The sequence below is a fragment of the Amblyomma americanum genome, chromosome 4 (genome assembly GCF_052857255.1).
Source record: "Amblyomma americanum isolate KBUSLIRL-KWMA chromosome 4, ASM5285725v1, whole genome shotgun sequence".
In the NCBI taxonomy this organism is placed as follows: Eukaryota; Metazoa; Arthropoda; class Arachnida; order Ixodida; family Ixodidae; genus Amblyomma; species Amblyomma americanum.
Window position 1 is genome coordinate 165917497 of NC_135500.1, and position 18167 is coordinate 165935663.

Genomic DNA, 18167 nt, shown 5'->3' on the forward strand with positions numbered 1-18167 from the left:
TTATATTGACGCCCTAATTATAGAGATTTACTGTCTCATTTAAATTGCTCAACTAGCGTAATCTATTGGCTTTCTCGTGCTTTCATTCAACACGCCTTAAAAGTTCACCATAGCACAAACACTCCCGCATGGTACCCGGTCTTCCGTACCGAATAGTGGCCTCACGCACCTCTGTATTGCGAAGTTGTCTAGCATCGCTTTCCTGCTTTTCTTGGCTTTATAAACTGTTTTTATAGTACGAGTCGAGAAAAGGAAAAATGAAAAAAAAAGAATGCAATAGTGTTTTTACGCGATGGTTACTACACTCAGTGCGTCAGATATACCAAGCAATTCCGGACAAAAGCATTTTTCCACGGGAAAGAGTTGATGAACGAAATTTTTCATATATTGTAATATTTCGTTATACCAATAAATATATGTGCAGATCTCCCGTAGGGAGGCTTGAACTTTTTTCTTTTCACTCTTTTGCTATTGTCTGAAGCGTTCCCCATTGGTTTTCTAAGGAAATCTTCGTTGCTCGTTGCGAGCAGCGGAAATAATTTAAAAGAAAGTTTTTGCTATGCACCGCAGGAACGGACTATTACCTTCAATATTTCCATAGCAGTACCTCGCAATATTTCAATATTCACAATTTTTTGCCCAAGAATGCTGGACATGAAAACGGAAAGAAGAGTGTATTCCTGAACGAAACCATGGTAAGTAAAATATTATTCAAGCGAAAAGGACAGAAGCAATGTGGTATCGTTAATACCTTCTTAAGATTCCTTTTGCATCCGCACTCGACGCACTGATATGCATGTGGAGAGGAGAGCATAGCCGAAGATGAGCGAAGAGTGGAAAGAGGTGGATAAATGGGATGGTTACGACGAACGCCAAGATTGAGTCGGCAGCGCGTCTTCTGCTGTGCGCTCGTCTTTTCTCGGAGTTTTAATGCCGACAGCATGAAAGATAGAACTTCTCGATATGCTCAGTTTCGTTTTTCTGGATAAGGATCTCACTAAGCTGCGGGATTCTACTGTAATCAGGCTCTCATGAAGTCTCTTGTGAGTGCACCTTTTTTAGTTGTCTGAAGTGGGGCACTGGTAATGGACAAGCGGCAGCATTGAGTAGCTGATTCACCGGAAAGTAATAGAGGTCTTTGGGATGAGTTATATACTCACCATGCTACAGTGGTTCTGCGGTGCTGCATTTGAGCTAACGAAGCGTGAAGGGTAGAAAGTAGCGCGCCTGAAATTTAACGCCCGTCTAAAGTGGCGCTAGAAAATCCCGAGAATTACACGCTGTTGATGCGAATATGCCAACAGCTTTCTACGCAAATTTTTGTGCGCTGCGGCAGCTCTATAACTGATGCATTTATTCTGTGGCCTTGCGGCATCGCCTCTGCTGATATGTTCTTGTTTTCAATCTTTCTTTTTAAGTGCAGTCAGCTCTTTTCCCAATATGAAGCGTTATTCAAAACATTTCACTAAGGTTTCGCACTTGATAGATAGCTGTACACTTTCAACTACCAAAAGATATATTTTGTGGTTATCCCTTCTTAGTTCAATTCTTTTATTTTTGTCGTTTGTTGAGGCAGTCTTTGTTTACAGAGCCTGAGAGTGCCATCGCCCGCCAGCCTTTAGGCACCACGTCACAGGCAGCAGCAACCAATGGCGTGAGGAAAAATGATGGGGAAGAGAAAAGAGTGCCAGAAACTACGGTACCAGGTCCTGAAGAACCGAGCCCTTTCTTTGCATCAAGTGCAATAATAAATCGGGGAGAATGTTGATACTTGAGAAGACGGGTGTATGCACGGGAGAGCACTGTGTGAAACTGTCCCCACACATGTCTCTTGATTGATGTAACTGCGGGCTATAATGGCTGTTGAGTACTGGACGCCATCTCTCTCGCCATCGCATTCCGGAAAAAGACAAGCTTAGAGGGTAGCGCCTGTGCACTCGCGCTAAGATGCTCGCATTAATGCTCTCTTTTACCGCCCGTCCTACAGTCCAGTGCATGGTCGACTACTTGTGTCCAATCGTAAACAATGGGTGAATTTTAAAGCGGTCGACAACAGTCATAGCCGTTGACGGCAATTATTTTCTCTTTCCATAACAGCAGCTCAAGAACCACTTCAGTTAAGCACTATATGTGTTTTGGTACTAATAATGTTTTTTTTCCAGCATTTCGTGAATCGGAAGCAAAACAATTGCTTCCGCACTTACAGAAATAAAGGTGTTAGGACCCTTCTAAATTTCGGCAGTCCGTGCCAGGTGTCGCCGTGAATATGAGGCTATCGCACGCCAGTTACTCGGGCTCTTTTAGCATAATCCATTATTTAGAGTAAGAGCTGGAAGTTGCAAACAAACGTACCTTCACACAATAAACACAGGGAAGGAAAAATCGCCGTTGGTTGAGCACTCATGGTCTTCCCTGCACAGCTCACTACGAATCAGTAAATAAATGACGTATTGGTCGTAAAAGTCAGCGCGAAATTATCGCGAAAGGTAAGTTTTAAGGGCAAAGCAAGGCATAGAAGTAAGGGCGAAATTTTCTGTGATTTTGTTTGATTCATGTGCGCGTCATCAGAAACAAAGGGGAAGTAATATGCCAAGCCAGAATACATTTCGTGACTAAAATAATATTTTTTTTTTTGCGAAATAATAAGCTACAGCGAGACCCTCTTATGGCTGTATTTTGATATCACAAAATCTGCCACATAAATAAACGAAACATTCTCGGCTGCAATTTTTTCCATAGTGTGAGCGGCCAACGCAAAATCAGTGACTTCGGAATGCAAGCTATACGCTGCAGAAATTTCGAACGAGGTCTATAGGATGCCAGTTTAAAAAAAAAAAAAGCTGACAAATGCAGTTGGTGACATTTCGTGTATATGTTATGGCCGATGAAAGGAATGCGCCGAGGACGTCATTATTTGTCTTGTACCGGGAAACATCTACAGCCTCGGGCCTGAAATTTCGAAGTGGACTATTGCGCTGGTGAGCTATGCTATTTATTTATATGAACTTCTCTTCGATTTACTGTACTGTTCTCAGACGCTCAAGGCTGTGTCCTATATTAGAAATTGTAGACTTAATGCGAAAAGTTCGAAGACTGCATTCGTTTTTTGTTGAATGCTGTTTTTTTAGCTCAGTATTAGCTCAGTGAACACGGCTTCTGTCAGTGGTTTCGCGATCTTTAAATGCTTCACACCTTGCACGCTTTGAAGTGTAGTCATTTGTAACATATGCGAAAAAAATTAAGTAGAACCCTTGTGGTCATGCGCCCGAATACATTAAAATATGACCCAGGTCGTCGAAGAGAACTTTTAAAATTTTTGTAGAATGAATCGATGCGAAGATCTTTTCTTCAGCTAGCGTTTGAATCGAAACTCAAAGCGTGGTCTAGAACGCAGTGTGCAGTGAAGTAACAGCGCCAGCTGCAATTATGCAGGTTTTCCTTGAGCAAGACGCCTCTGAAGCCGCGTGAAGGTCGTTATGGGCTTAAGGGAAGCAAGCTCGACGTAAGGAACCAAGATGTGTCGCTATAATAGTACAGATGCTAAAAATTCAAGCCGTTACGTGTTCCTTCAGTAGTGCAGACATCAAACATAGGGTGCGTGTTAGGTCTTGGTAATGATGGGTTAGCCTTTGAGTAAAAAATAACTGCCACGTTCAGCTAGAATGAGTGTGGGAAAAACATTTGTAGTTAAATATATTCTTCACTGTAACTTCTATTTCTGCGTTAAAAGCTGAACGATGTGTATAGACTCATTGCAAAACTGAGAAATTCAGCTTTACAGCATTGTGGAACTCCTTGACTATGGCAGTGCAGCTCATCCTGGGGTAGGGGTTTGGTTTAGCCCCGAAGACTGCTTCTCAAAGCTGCATTTCGCGTTTCCTTGGCGATTGCAAGACAGGGAGGGTTTGTATCACCTGCGAAACAATCGCTTGGCAGAGCTGCGCTTAATCTCCTAATCGCCGCAGTAACACAACGCAGAAGCGAGCAGGAAAGGCACATGACATCATGTTGACACTAGATAAGTCTCTAAGAAGGTGGATAGCGGTGCTGGTTGGTGCATTATCTTGTGACAAAATAAGCGCTTTCCTCCCTTCCTTGTGTTAGCGTTGTTCTTCGCCACAAGATACGCCTCCAGAGCTGCATCCGACCCCCCCACCCCCTAGATAAGTTTTGCTGCCTTGAAGAAGATGTTTTCTTTTCTTTACATAGAGGCTGACTCTTAGAGTTTCGCAAAGGAAAGGGTTGATGGCGTGGGTAAGGTTCATATATTTAACCCGTTATAACATTTATGGCAACGTGTCCGCGGTGGCGCAATGAAAATAACAAAGAATCAGCTATAGTATCGCTGTTTGCCCACGCTTCCCTCTCACCTGAGGTGATGTTTAACGTGGCGGCCACCGTTTATCCATTGAAACTGAAATTGAAAGAACATGATTAAACAAATTTAATTCTGAATAATTTGCCGAGCTCAGCAGAATTTAAATACATTGTTCGTCTATACTTACGTCAAGCATCGTCTCCTTACACACGTAACGAAAAAATTGGTGTCTATAGTTTTTTGAGAGGCGACGCGGCATTCAGGGCAGGACAAATTACCAAAACTTTTCTTTATTAAAGATCAAAGTATTTATTACTATGACTATTTTGTATGATTTTATGTATATGGTATTGTTTCTCTCGCTTGTTGCTTACTTTGTGCAACCTATTTCATTGCGACTTCTTTTCTACCGCATTTTTTTTGTGTGCGCCCCCAGAATTACGCTGGAGGTCAAAGATTCTTGAGTTATTCAGCACAATAAGTTAAAGAAATAGTTGTATGAAATATTGTTTCAGTATAAACATGACTCTGGCAATCGCAGAAAAAATTCAAAAGTAAATTAAAATTTCTGTTTTGTGAAAAAAAGTCTAAGGATGTCGTAGCCGTAAGCATGCATGTAGATGTAGAAGTGCAATAAATGTCGAACCAGCGTTTTTGACAGATTTCATTAACTGCGCATGCTTCTCAGAATTGCCAGGAAAGAAATAAATTGTCGGAAGAAAAGTTTTTACAACACCTATATTGTGAGGCAATAGTCACATCATTAATAGTTTGCACATATTTTTCTGTGAAGTCAATAAGAAATAAATATACCCTTCGTGAAAACTACAACCATTTTATAGGACAGCTGCATCACGTTTTGTGACTACACGATTTTCAAGGACACAAATCTACATGAACTGTAGGCAAGGAATGCCAACTTTTTAAATGTGGAAGCGCTACTTTATGAGGTCTGAGCCAATCACTGATTTTGTGTGAAGTTTGACATTGAAGGCGACCTTGGAAAAGCGTACCGCAGCAACATCCCATGCAGAAAAAAAATATTGCCGAGACTGTGTTCGCAACCCGCGGCGGCGCGAAAAGATCAGATTACCTTATCATGCATAGATCAGATTAACCGATAGCAGAGTGCATGAGAGCACTATGCTATCGCCGCAGCCTATCCCGCCTCGAGTTCTGCAACACACTTTCGCCCTTTGCACTGAACATCGTCGTCTTCATCAACTTCCACATGCGGAACACACAAATAAGATCAACTCAATATGAACCAGAGCTTCACCTCAAATTAATATCGTCGCCAGGAGTGCAGACGATCTAGAAAAACGAAACCATGAGCCAGTCAGTCTAAACATATGCCTTCTTACATCTACTTGATTCAGGTAGGCTAAAACGTTATCACTTTTCTTCGCTCTAGCATTCAAAATTTTGACGCAATGATGAATTGTTTTCAGACTTCTACTCACAGCGACGTAGGAATGCGGGAGAAGCGCGGTGATGGCGTCACTAGCATGCAGATTTCAAATTTCTGCTGCATCGTCGGATGCAGCCAAATAGCAGTGCACAGACGCTGGCATGGATTGCATTTTCTTTTCCTTCAAAGAAAGCGTTGCTCAGCTGCAAATTTACCAGCACAAAAATGACGTCATTATGCGCCCTGAACCCGGTGTTCAGCGCGGCTGATAAGCCTGAACGCCGCCGCGGATTCAATCTATGATTAAGACCCCCTTTGTGACGCAAGCACAAGAATACTTCGAATGCCCTCCCTGAAAGTCCCACGCATTCAACGCTTTTAAACTTGCCGAATTCTGAAACCTCTTCGGTTGCTCTTTAAGCAGTTGCCATTTAAGTTTTTCCAGTATTAAATACAGGTTCTCATCTGTTTTGTACGTTTGGCTGAATGCATAAAACTTTGAGGTACCAAACAGCAGCCAAAGCTCGCCCAGAGATTCCGCTAGTAAAACAAGGCCACACGGGCTTGAAAATGATTTTAGGGAATATAATGAGAGAGAATTTGCTGATCATTGGGCGAAATTAACACGGTTCACTACGAATGAGAATGTAACGCATACTGCTGTCGGCACATTTTACGACAAATTATAACATAATATACCTTCATGATTATGCGGTACTGAAGCGACTTGTTTTTGCTGCAGCGAAGGTTCTTTTACACTTGACAGCAGAAAGAAATGGAATTCCTGGCAGAAAAATTAAAAAGAAAGAATTATTTAGGCATGAGACGGGTGGGGGGTTCACAGCAGCTCTGAGATTAATCGGTAGGCCAGAAAAAAGCCTCCATAGAGAATTTGTCTGGACTTTTGCAAAAACTTTTGACACCTCTAAATTTAGCGGCAAGGTGGTATTTCAGTACTAGAGCTCTAAAACGTTATTCTCTCAATCCTTCACCACGAGACAGTAGCACACTTAATCACTCCTTTTCGGGTGTTTCGTTAGCTTTTCGTTGAGGTGGCTACAAAGAAAAATATATCTTCAAAATAATTTCACACAGTTAAAGAGCGAAAAAAAAAAACGCGGAAAATGCGTTTACTCAGTCATTTGCAGAAAGGTTCAATTTTCGGTAGTTTGAGATTAGGCTTCTCAATTATTTATGTTTGAGATCCTCTTTTTTTGCCATTCTGGAGAGGCGTTTACAATCGCATCACCTTTTGTCCTTTCAGGTGGAATGCCATAATTATCACGCTCTTTGTTGTAGTTACTGACGGAAATCATGATTTTCTTTCATTCATCTTTACAGCCGCGTTATAATGTTCACGTAGCCGCTATTGTAATTATATTCACCGGCTGCTTTGTTGCCTTGTTTCCAAAGTAATATAGTGGACCGTAATGAATAGCTTAGAGAATAATTTTCTTGCAGTTGCTAGTTTTATTCTTATTGATTAAAACCAATCTATTCTCGCTACCGAAACTCATTTAACATAACCGTCACCACAGTGATTACACCGAATACACAGCGAACGCAAGGTATATGTATTCCCAGCATAAAATTTGGGCATTATTTATGCGATGGCAACTAATTGGCAATATTGTCGGAACACTATATATGACGAGCAAGAATTAGTAAAATATATTCCGAAACAATAGAAATATCGAAGCCATGGGGACTGTTTTCACAACGCCATCTTTGGCAGACTATGGATCGGGCATACGTGCTGGACGCATGAATTTCGTCTTATGAACGTGGAACCAGCCCGACTACTGTCTTTGCGTAAAACCTGTAACATTTTTGCGCGTATCAGTTCGTTTTGCACGTTACGTATGAAAACGGCGCTTTAGCTTGCAGACTCTAAAGCGAAAACATTTCGTCTCGCCTTGAATTTGTAATGCAGACAAGGCACCCTTTCCTAAAAGCAAACAGTTGTTTCAGTGGGAGATTTGCATTCCCCAGGTGTTTTGTTTGCAGTTTAAACAAAACTGGAAAAAAAGTTTTTATTTCAACATTGGTTGAATTTTTTTTCTTTATTTCTACTTTTAAGGCTGCACCTTCAAGATCTGTGCTTGCTAGCAAGAACGAAATCCATTACATCATCACACAGCATTGCCGCATTATGACATCCGTAGCGTCTGTGGTAGTGAAAACCAACTAGCACTACTACTACATCTACTACCGGCCCTTTTCTCAGGCATCTGCTTTGATGAAACACTTTTATATAGACATTTTCTAGGTATTGTACTTTAACCGACACGTTTATAGTTTCATTCCTTGCTCGTTTCATGACGCGCCTGGAACCACCAGCTTCACATTTCCCCGTTAACAAAATTTGAGCATACAGTGCGCTTCTGCTGAGCGAATAACTTTGCGAACTGTGTGTGAAAGCCACGAAGTAAGAGGTAGCACCACAGCGTCTCGACAATCAACTACTTCGGCAACGCTGCTAGATGTGTAAAAATATACTGTTTAACTAGCAACGCAGTGGCCGTACTAAATGCCATTAAATTGGTAAAGCTTATGTCATTGTTTAATATAAACGCATGGCCGAAAAGCAATAAATAATGCCAGCGCCTCTCTGGTTCGTCGCATTTTATCTAGCAGCATAAAGAATATACCAGTGAACATACAGAAATTAGCCATTATAGTAGGAGGAATCTCAATGGCCGGGAGGCCATATAACTGCCGAATGTACCTTACCCTGGTTGTTGTGGGCGTTGTGTAAGGCTCTCATTGATGTAGGAATGAAGGCCCTAGTAATCCCTAGTAATCGTAGCAATTTCAACTAGGCTTGCACGCTACACAAGTTAGGAGCCCTTTTGGCAGGGGAGCTTTACTTCCCGAGTGGTGAAAGGCTAGAGCGAGGCGGGAGTAGCTTGGAGGCTTTCCAAAGCCTGTGAAAATAAACTTCTCTCGGAGGCCGGCGAAATATTATGGGTGTTATGCACCAGCTTATCTTAACATATAAACCTAATGGGTCTTTCTCAAGCTATGTTCGGCAACGCTGCTACATTTATATTGTTTGAAACACAGCTGAGGAAATAATTGTTGCAAGAGTGCCTGAGCAAGGAAAGGCCAGACACCATAAAACATAGTGTTCCTGTATATTTTACGGCGACTTATAGTGATCGGGTTCCCGGATTCTGACTGTTACGATTCTTGTTGGAAGAGCGAAAGAGAGCCGCAACTGGGAAAACCGCTCACAAACAACTGCCCGTTTAATGATATCGTCAAAACCCAGCGTACCCCCCCCCCCCCCCCCCCCCCTCCTCGACTGCTCACTGACAAAAACACAGAAAAGCTTCTGTCTGAGGAAACAATTGTTGCAAGAGTGCCTACGCAATGAAAGGCCAGACGCCACAAAACCTTCAGTGATCCTGAAAAAAATAAGGTGGCTTATACGGATCGTTCTCCCTGATTTTGCCATTGCGTCTGCTCGTTGATTGCTGCTGCTGATGTCATCGACTGTAATTTATGTTACACAACATGCCATTAGGGGAAACTTTCAATAACAGCGGTACGCCGCACTTAATGGCTGTTGGTTTAATGGTCTAGTAATTATGAGGCCAATGATAGCTAGACGACCACAGTATAGATACGAAGATGTGAGCCGAGAGGACACAGCTTGGAGCGAGAAATCAATAGCGCCCTTGATGTTTGCTGTTCCATGAAGGAAGGAAACTGACCCAGTGTAGCAGTCAGGTTTTTCAACGGCTCTGTTCATGTTTTAGTGGCACCCTTGTGTAGTTTTACTTTTCCTGTAAAGATGTTTGGCGCACAGTGCCTTCTTGAGTTCATCCACGGTGCTGGCATGCACTGTCTCTTATACATTGTGTGTGCAGCGCTCAATTTAAAACTGGAGTGTATTAATTTTTGCATAAAAACTGACAAAACATGACGGCATGTAGTTAAGTACTTCTATTGTTAATGTTATTTTGTGTGACGCGCAGCGGTAATGAAAGCACAACACGCGGAAAGAAAATCAGTACATGAGCTTTAGGTATGACGTTATCTTGAGTGCTCATCATCATTCTAGGACTCTAGGCAAAGGCCTCTCCCATATGTCCCAAATTAACCCTCCTTGTAGCTACACTGACTGAAAAAGTAGCTGAGGTGGCTCAATGATTTTGTGCTCCTCTGGGTACCCGAAGGACACGGGTTCGATCTCAGCCGCGGTGGTCGTATTTCAAAAGAGGCGAAATCCAAGAGAGCCGTGTGCTGTTCAATGCCAGTGCACGGTAAAGAACCCCAGGTGGTCTAAGTTATCCGGTGCCCTCCACTACGGTGTTCCTCATAGCCTGAGTCGCTTTTCAACGTTAAACCCTCAAGACTAATAAATACTCACTGGACATCGACAGCGAATGAAACGTGTGTTGGAATGAGTGTCAAGCCTTGATCTAAGAACCTCAAATACAGTGAACCTCAGACGTGCTCTTGCCTCAGACGGGTGCATCGTTACGGTCACTTTTCGTGGTCAGTAATATTTTAAGCGGTCGACATTGGAAACTATACAATAATAGGTTGTTCACATGCCTAACATGATTGTTTCTTAACCTAAAATCTGTTCAAATTATTGGCTCTGCTGTCCTAAAGCGATATTTGTGACATTTGTATTTTTAAGGTCAAAAATTAACAGATTTACAAGCTGTGCCGGAACTTGGTGAACGCATGCACTCAATCGTAGTGTTTAGAGTAAGCAAAAATACTTAATCAAAACTGTTGTTTTCATAGTGTGAGAAGTGCAAATCTTCTTATTGTTTCTTCACACTTGATACTGTTGTCACAATTTCTTCTCAACCGAAGAAACGGGAAGGCTTGAGAACCTATAGGCGTTCCCAATGTATGCGCCAGGAAATTTGTGATAGATTACAAATTACAACCCACCCGACTCATAATGCCACATACAGTTAATTTCCCCAAGAAAATTTGCATGTTTAGTGAACAGGTTGAGTAAGACAATAAAATCCTAGTCAGTAATGAATGGGATGCAGCCCAATGGTGACTAATGCAATGGCCCTTTCGAGGTCAATGCCTGGCGCTTTAAGCCACTCTATAGCCGAGGCATTTCATTAGAAAGTACGCTGTCAGAACTCTTGCATTAAATGGCGACTAATTTCGCAACTAAAACTTTCCGTCTCCTTTTGCCACACTGCGAATGCGCCATTCGAGCTCCCCCCCGATACACACACAAACAGACACCTCTCTAGTGAAGCCACTGATTCATGGCTCGCCAAGCGTCCTATTGAGCAATTACCTTAAGGAATGTTTTATTTAACTTCCATTTTGCAATTAAGGTATACAGTCGACGCATAGCGGGCAGGGGATCACATGAAGGAAAGGAATGAAAAAAAATTGATAAGAAGGACGTTATACGTGGTTATTTTGTGTAGTACCCGTAGTCTGGCGCACCGCCAGAAACAAAAAATAGAAGTGTAATGAGCTTTTCTGCGCACACCTACACCTTTCTGGGGCCCTGACACCGAGTTATCCGGCGTTGACAAACCAGGCTAATGAACAGTACGTCGGGAAACAGTTCCCCGTTTGTCACAGAGCTCAGAGAGAGGAATACATCTTCCGCCTTCATAAACACACGGACGGAAGGAGAAGCAGAGAGGGGACCGGCGATCTGTCAGCGTTATAAATTATGGTGTGGACCAGTGCCTAATGCTGTACCATACCAAGTTAGGGTAGAGTAGAATAGACAGCATTATCATCTAGCAGTCTTGGCTCATGACGCTTCGAGGAAACCACTGTGCCTTCGGCAGCCGCATACCGGAAAGCTGACATGTCAGCGAGACAGATCCCCTTTTATTCGTTCCTATACTACGTTTACTGATGAAGCAGGGCATTAATACTAGTTTTAATTAGAAATGGCGTACATTACCGATGCTTCTGTTGCCCCGCTATCTATGTTACATTCATCTACAGGGTGACTAAGTCGTGCTTGGGGCTTCGTTGGCTGCGTGGAATGCGTGGAATGTGTGCGCAATGCGCGGCTGTACAGTACGTAGCGCATTTCTTCTCGGGCTGTCCTGAAGTAGCTCTGAGAGTGTGTGAGGATTCTATAAGGCCTACTTAGGCAGCCGGTCAAGCGTTTTCTCGTTAACCTAATTTTGTCTTCGCAGTCGCCATTTTGCGACAAAAAGTAATGCTGCTCAAAAGAAACCAAATGTACTATGAGGCGGAAATCAGATGCTAAAACAGTCTCAAAAAGTCGCTTTTATTCGCCCCCTTCAGTAAAGGAGCTCCAAGAACCTAACGTGATTCATGTCTGTGCGTAGAGGGTACTACAAAGTGTATATTGATACAGCAGTTACAGAGTGAAGCTCTTCGATACGCCGGTAAAGTAAGGCAGAGCCATTTACGGAACTTATTCCTGCTCGATGGTACTTGCAACGAGTATAGGAGTGAATGTGTTCGAAGCATTACTTATTTTCTATTCGGGAAGGCGCCTATCGCTTGGTGCCGTAGAAATCTGTCTCAGGAAGGCGAATATCGTTGACCAGCAATTATAGCAAGATTTCCGCACAGACTTCCTCACCATCTTCTTTCTATACACTACTGACTACCAGGGAACGCCGAGATCAAAAACAGCTACGAGTACCGGTTAAAGCAAGCGAACAGTCTCCAGTGTGACATCTGTGTTCCAGCTGTGACAGTCCAGCGCATTTTGTTCGGTTTATCATGGTATGCAGAGGAGCGGGCGAGTTACGACCACAAAACAGAGTTTCATACAACTCCCACTCATAACGACCGGTGGGTGAGATACCTAGGCCTGCCCAACGCCCAATCGTTATGCACTGAACTTTTTCCTTTCCTATCTGTATGACACTGGACTTCCTGACAATTTTAAAATCTTCGTGCACTTTTTTATTTTTGCGTGTTTACTACAATTCAAGGAGGATCTTTGCTTTTTCTTTCTAATATGTGGTTTAGAACAGTTTTCTTCACTGTTCTCTTACCGCTTTCTCTCCAAAAAGTCCTTCCCTATAGCAGAGTAACAAATGCCTCCAGTTCCTCTTTCTCTTTTTTTTACTCTTTGTAAGGCAGCAACTGAATACCAAAGAACATAGTAGAGCTGGAAAGCCGTATGCTGCCATTTAGTGCGTCTATAGATTACGGTTCGCATTTCAGAAGTTCAATAAAAGAGAGAAAACATACAGTCTGAATGAAGCATGAGAAGGAAATGTGAAAGGTAACGGCGAGTACATCGAGAACAAAGCGTTTGGAAAACGCTATGACAATAAGACGTTCTCTCTATATAAGTGCAAGCATCTGTCGCCAAAAGCAGATGCACAAACAGATGAAGCAATGCGCTTTCCGGGGAAGGTTTTAGCATTGCACTGCTCACGATTCGGTGTGATAAAAGAATCGTCTCCGTCGGCATCATGGCTGTTTTAACGGCTTTAGTTTTATATTTTTGGTACACTTTGGCTGGTCCGACAGATAGAGATAAACACCTCAAATAGGAGAAATCCTGCTATGAGCGTCTATTGACCGTTTTTATGCTTGGCGTGTGCGACTATTCAGTCAGAAAGAAATGATATTCGGTCGTGTTTTAAATGACAATCTCCGCGAATGTCGTCTTCTCAACGAAGCCTTTTTAGCCATAAGAAATCCGCTTTTTTTCCGTCGCTTAGCATTCTCTTTTTTTAAGGTGTTTTGAAATCTGTGCACACTGTGGTGGATATGCTATCGTTTTCTGTTCGACTTGCGATGAAGGATCTGGACTCCGCACTCTATTCATTCAGAGAGAAACACGTTCCCTGATTTTTCCAAAGCTGACAGCCAACCAGACATCTTGGTATTCCATCTGTCACCGGCGGCTTCATATGTAAAAGAAAACCACCTACAGCTTTCTTCAAGCTCACCTTTCTATTTTCTCAGCTTGACTGAGCTCCGGTCGACTGTCAACTCCACACTCGCTTGCTTGTTTCACTTCTTCATGTCAGTGCCATAGCTTAGTGTATTACATGACGACATTAACCCTTATATTGGGATGCCCCCCCCCCCCCCAATTGTTTTTTTTTGGGGGATTACATTTCGCTAAGGGAGGTAGGCCCGTAAATGTGAGGCTTCGCGTGGGACTAACGAAGTCATTTGATATTTACGCAGTCGTAAACGAAACGAATGCACGGGGGTAGGGAATGCAGCGTTGCCCGCGCAACGAGAGCCACGCATACATGTTATGCGCATATCTACGCATTCGGGTCACGAAGCTTTGGTTACGTGGCGCGAACGAAACAAATCACTGACAACAAAATAACCACGCAAAAAAGAAGCGAAATCGGTACACATAAATATATAAAGACGGGAATATGTTTTATCACTTCTATAAGGCGAAAATGAAGAAAGTTTGACAAAATGAACATTGGCCGGGTACGTTATAAAGAGGCCACAAAATAGATCAAATGCTATCAAGCAACTATGAAATGTTAGCATAAATACCCCAAAGCTTTAAGAAACTTAAGCAAACGTCGGCACGTTTGCCGTTTTTGTAATTATATATTAGCGTTATTTTTTATGAAGACCTTCCTTCGTAGTTTGCAGTGTGAAGAAAGAACACAGAAATGGCAATGATGAATACAGGATTGAAATAATCTGGATTGTGTAATTTTTGCGTTTAATACATAAATCTACCGCACGGAGCTATTGGTCGTCTTTCATGCTTCGTTGAAATTAAACGCTTTGTTATACGATGCCCTGCAAACTATCCTTCGACCACGCTTTGTTAAACGGTTTTTTACGACACTTTAACGGACTGCAATAAAGCTTCGGTTGGGGCTATTTGGTGCATGATAATCTTATGGTGAATGGTGAGTGCAAACGGTAGACAACGCACGAAGAAGTGACAAACAAAAGGACAGGCGCTACACTAAAAACTTAATGTGAGTTATTGTAGTGCTTGTCTTTTGCCCAGCAGTTGCCAGGTCGGACGAGTGAGTGTACACGATTAACACGGTTAAGCCTACTGAATCTAGAAAACTCACCGACGAAAAGGAAACTGTATCAACAGCTTCAAGCAGGCGGTCCTCGTCATTTTAGGCGCTTAGCTTGTACAAACCGTCAGCATCCACAGGCTTTGACAGGCGCATGGAATGGAGCAGCTAGGCGGCAAGGCCTTGCCTCATACTGGAAAACCACAAAAGTAACGAGCGACTCTATCCAGTCGCATTACGGTGATCATCAGCATTACCGCATAAAAAGCGTAACCTGGCTTCTTCTTTTTTATCGTAACGAATGGAGCGTCATCGCGCAGGGAGCCACCATATCACCACGCTACCTCACGATGTCTGGGGATGATGTTATGCGTTATTCGCAGACACCCTCATAAAAAGGTATGTCCTCTTCTCTGCGAGAAGATAAGCTAGCTCATTGAAAACACCTATGGCGCCAATGCAGGGTAAGTACAGTCATGGGCGCTCTTGAGGTTGCAGGTTTGGACTGAAGTTAAAAAAAGTTCAAAACTTTTGAGTTTTTATTTGGTTCTAGTTCGAAACCACACTAACCAAAATCTATGCCTTTGAACTTCAAAAACGCGTCTGAACGTTCGGCTGCAAAATACTGCAATTCTTGTTGCCGGTGTTTTTCTAGTGCTTGACGCTGAGGTGTGCTCCGTACCAAAAACGCTGCCATAAACCAGAATACCACAAATACCAAAAACCCTCTGCAGAAATAACTTTCTTGAAACCATCTAAGACATCCAAAATATTCTGCGATGGTACTCTGGTCACAAAGCCATGCCTTTTCACCAGCTGCTTTCAAACTAGGACATTGTACAAGTATATGCAATGCTTGTAACTATGAATTCTGTCGTGTCTTAACGTGGATTCGCTAATGTTTAGATTATTGTGTAGCTAACTGTAGCCATGCAGTGGATGTAAAACCTTTGGAGAGGACTTCAGGCAGACATAAACATACATCACTTTGCCTGGCCTCGTGAATGCTTGGAAGGTTTAAAGTCAAAATAAATTATAGTGATGTCACGAGCCCTTGAAGACTTTGACCCAAAGAACGTAATTATTCCGGATTTTGTGCTGACACGAGACTGAAAAATGAAGCTTTACTTTTTTTATTCTTGTTGGATTTGTCTGCGGAAAGCAACGGGGAACATTTATTTTCTATTTATTCTTCAGAATCCGGTTTATAAGAATCTGTCATTTCACAATAGATATGTGCTGCTTATTCATGCCGAGCATAGCTGTTATTCTTTAAAATGTGACCATTCACAACGTAGAAACGCCACGCTTGCCGCCTAACGGGGCGCTTCTTCTGGGCCTCTTGTTTTACATTTGGAATGCCAGCATTATTTTTCTTACAATTACGGCGTGGGTGGCTCAAGCCCATTTGCTGTGATGACACCGTAGGCAGAAGGAGATAGATGAAGAAGGCAGAAATCACAACGTGGTTCGTTTGCTTTTTCTTCCGTCATTTGTTACAAGGACCACACGATTGTCATCTTTATTTTTTTACTCCCCCGCAGACCAACCATTATTTACTATTAGCGATTGACTCAACGCCTCGAAACGTCGGGACAATTCCTTCCAGCTGGCCAGCTTTTTATTTCGCTCCATTGCACACGCTGCAAAAAAAGAAAAATAAGCATTAAGAGGAAAAGAAATTAAATTCACTCAAGGGCTCTGGCAGGAAGAGTAGGAAACAGGAAGTATGGAGCACTGTGCTTCTTCTTCAGCGGATCGTGAAAAACGACCGCGCAAGTTGTGCAAGCACCAAGAATACATCCCAAGGGGCAAGGAAACTGCATCTCACAGCGAATGTGAACCCGGTTTCTTGCTTCTTCAGTAGTTCCTACGCGCCAAGCGCTGTGCATGCGGGCGCAGTTCAGTTCGCGCCTTTGAGCGCTCGGTCGAAATCTTCTATGTATTGCCATGTGACAATGGCGGTTGCGAAACTCTAACGCACTTTTTGCCGCGCTTCGTTACTGGTATACGCTTTGAGATTCCGCTGCAACGTGCAAAAGAAACGCACAGGCCGCTGTTGCTCCATACATTCTAATTTGAAATCCAGCACAGCAGGCGTTGTTGGAAGGCGAACATCAAGGGCCGACAAAACGTTCGCGCGAAAGTTCAGGTGGATTCGGAGGTAGTAAACACATAAATTGCAGTGCACACTGAATATGACTGAAAACAGCTCCGGAGCTCTAGCAGGACCGCTCCGAAGAAACAAGCTGCTATTCACAGTGCGTTGGCTTACATTTCAAATATTTCATCTAGATAATTTTTTCATATGACTTTGTCTGTTTTCTCACTGTGGGCCCGCGACTTTTTTACATCTTTCTTGCACACTTTCTCACATTGTTATTCTGTATTGCTTACGGCTTCAACCTGGGTGTAAATGATCCATGCCGAGTTCTAGATGCGAGAAATGCGTAACAACGTACATAATGGTGAGTTCTCCCAAGTTGCTGCTGTGCCTGTTGTTATCGTTATCTCAATTCGATTACCTTGCAATCGCTCTATACAAAAGCGGCTGATTGATGGCGACAGAAAAAACCTGGACAGGTAAACAGTGCAGAATCAACACAAACTTGCAAACTATTAAGAGAGTGTTCAATAGAAGATAATAATTAAATGTCTCTGAGTACAGGTGCAGTGTTGAATCGAGAATAATGATTCAGTGTCTGTGAGTACAGGCAAACGAACGAACTGAGTCTGTCGTGTTGTATTACAAACAAGATTTAACGTGGAACTTGTTTTTATTGTGCAGCATCTTCAAGCTGCTGTTGCGCTGCACGATGACTGAACTTCCCTCTAATGTTGTTGTCATGCCCCTTCACTTGTGGTTCAGTTATGAGTTGACTTTATAAAGGGGAACGTGATTATAGGTGTGACCGAATTGTTAAAACATTGCCTACGCCAGGATAGACGCAAAAGGGTGTTCAATTTACGTGCTTGTTGTAAATAGAGAAATTTAAACACCATACTTAGCTTTCGGTGCGTTTTGCACCAGTTTTAATTTAAATGATATGTATTGCTCCTTAAATTATAATTCATAGATTGGTCGCATTTAGGCGGCAAAGTCATTATACTAAGCGTTTCGGAAGCCTTTCAAAAGATTCAAGCAATAAGGTGGGAAAAGAAGAAATTTCTTTTCAGAATTAAGCAGTCAGTACGATGTACGTCTGCAGTTATATTTAAACAGCCCCAATTAGCTAGCCAAATTAAAGTTACAATCTGCCTTAACATTCATTATGGACTGGTGGTTAGTGCCAATGGCGCGTTCGCATCCATGGTCAACACGATGGGCTATCATATTTATGAAACGAAAAAAAAAATTCTTTAAACCGCTGCAGTGCTATTAAATTGTATGCTTCTTTTGCCCACAAAGCCTAACACCGGGCGTATGAGGCATGCAAAAAATTCAGGTATGCACTTTATATTGCTC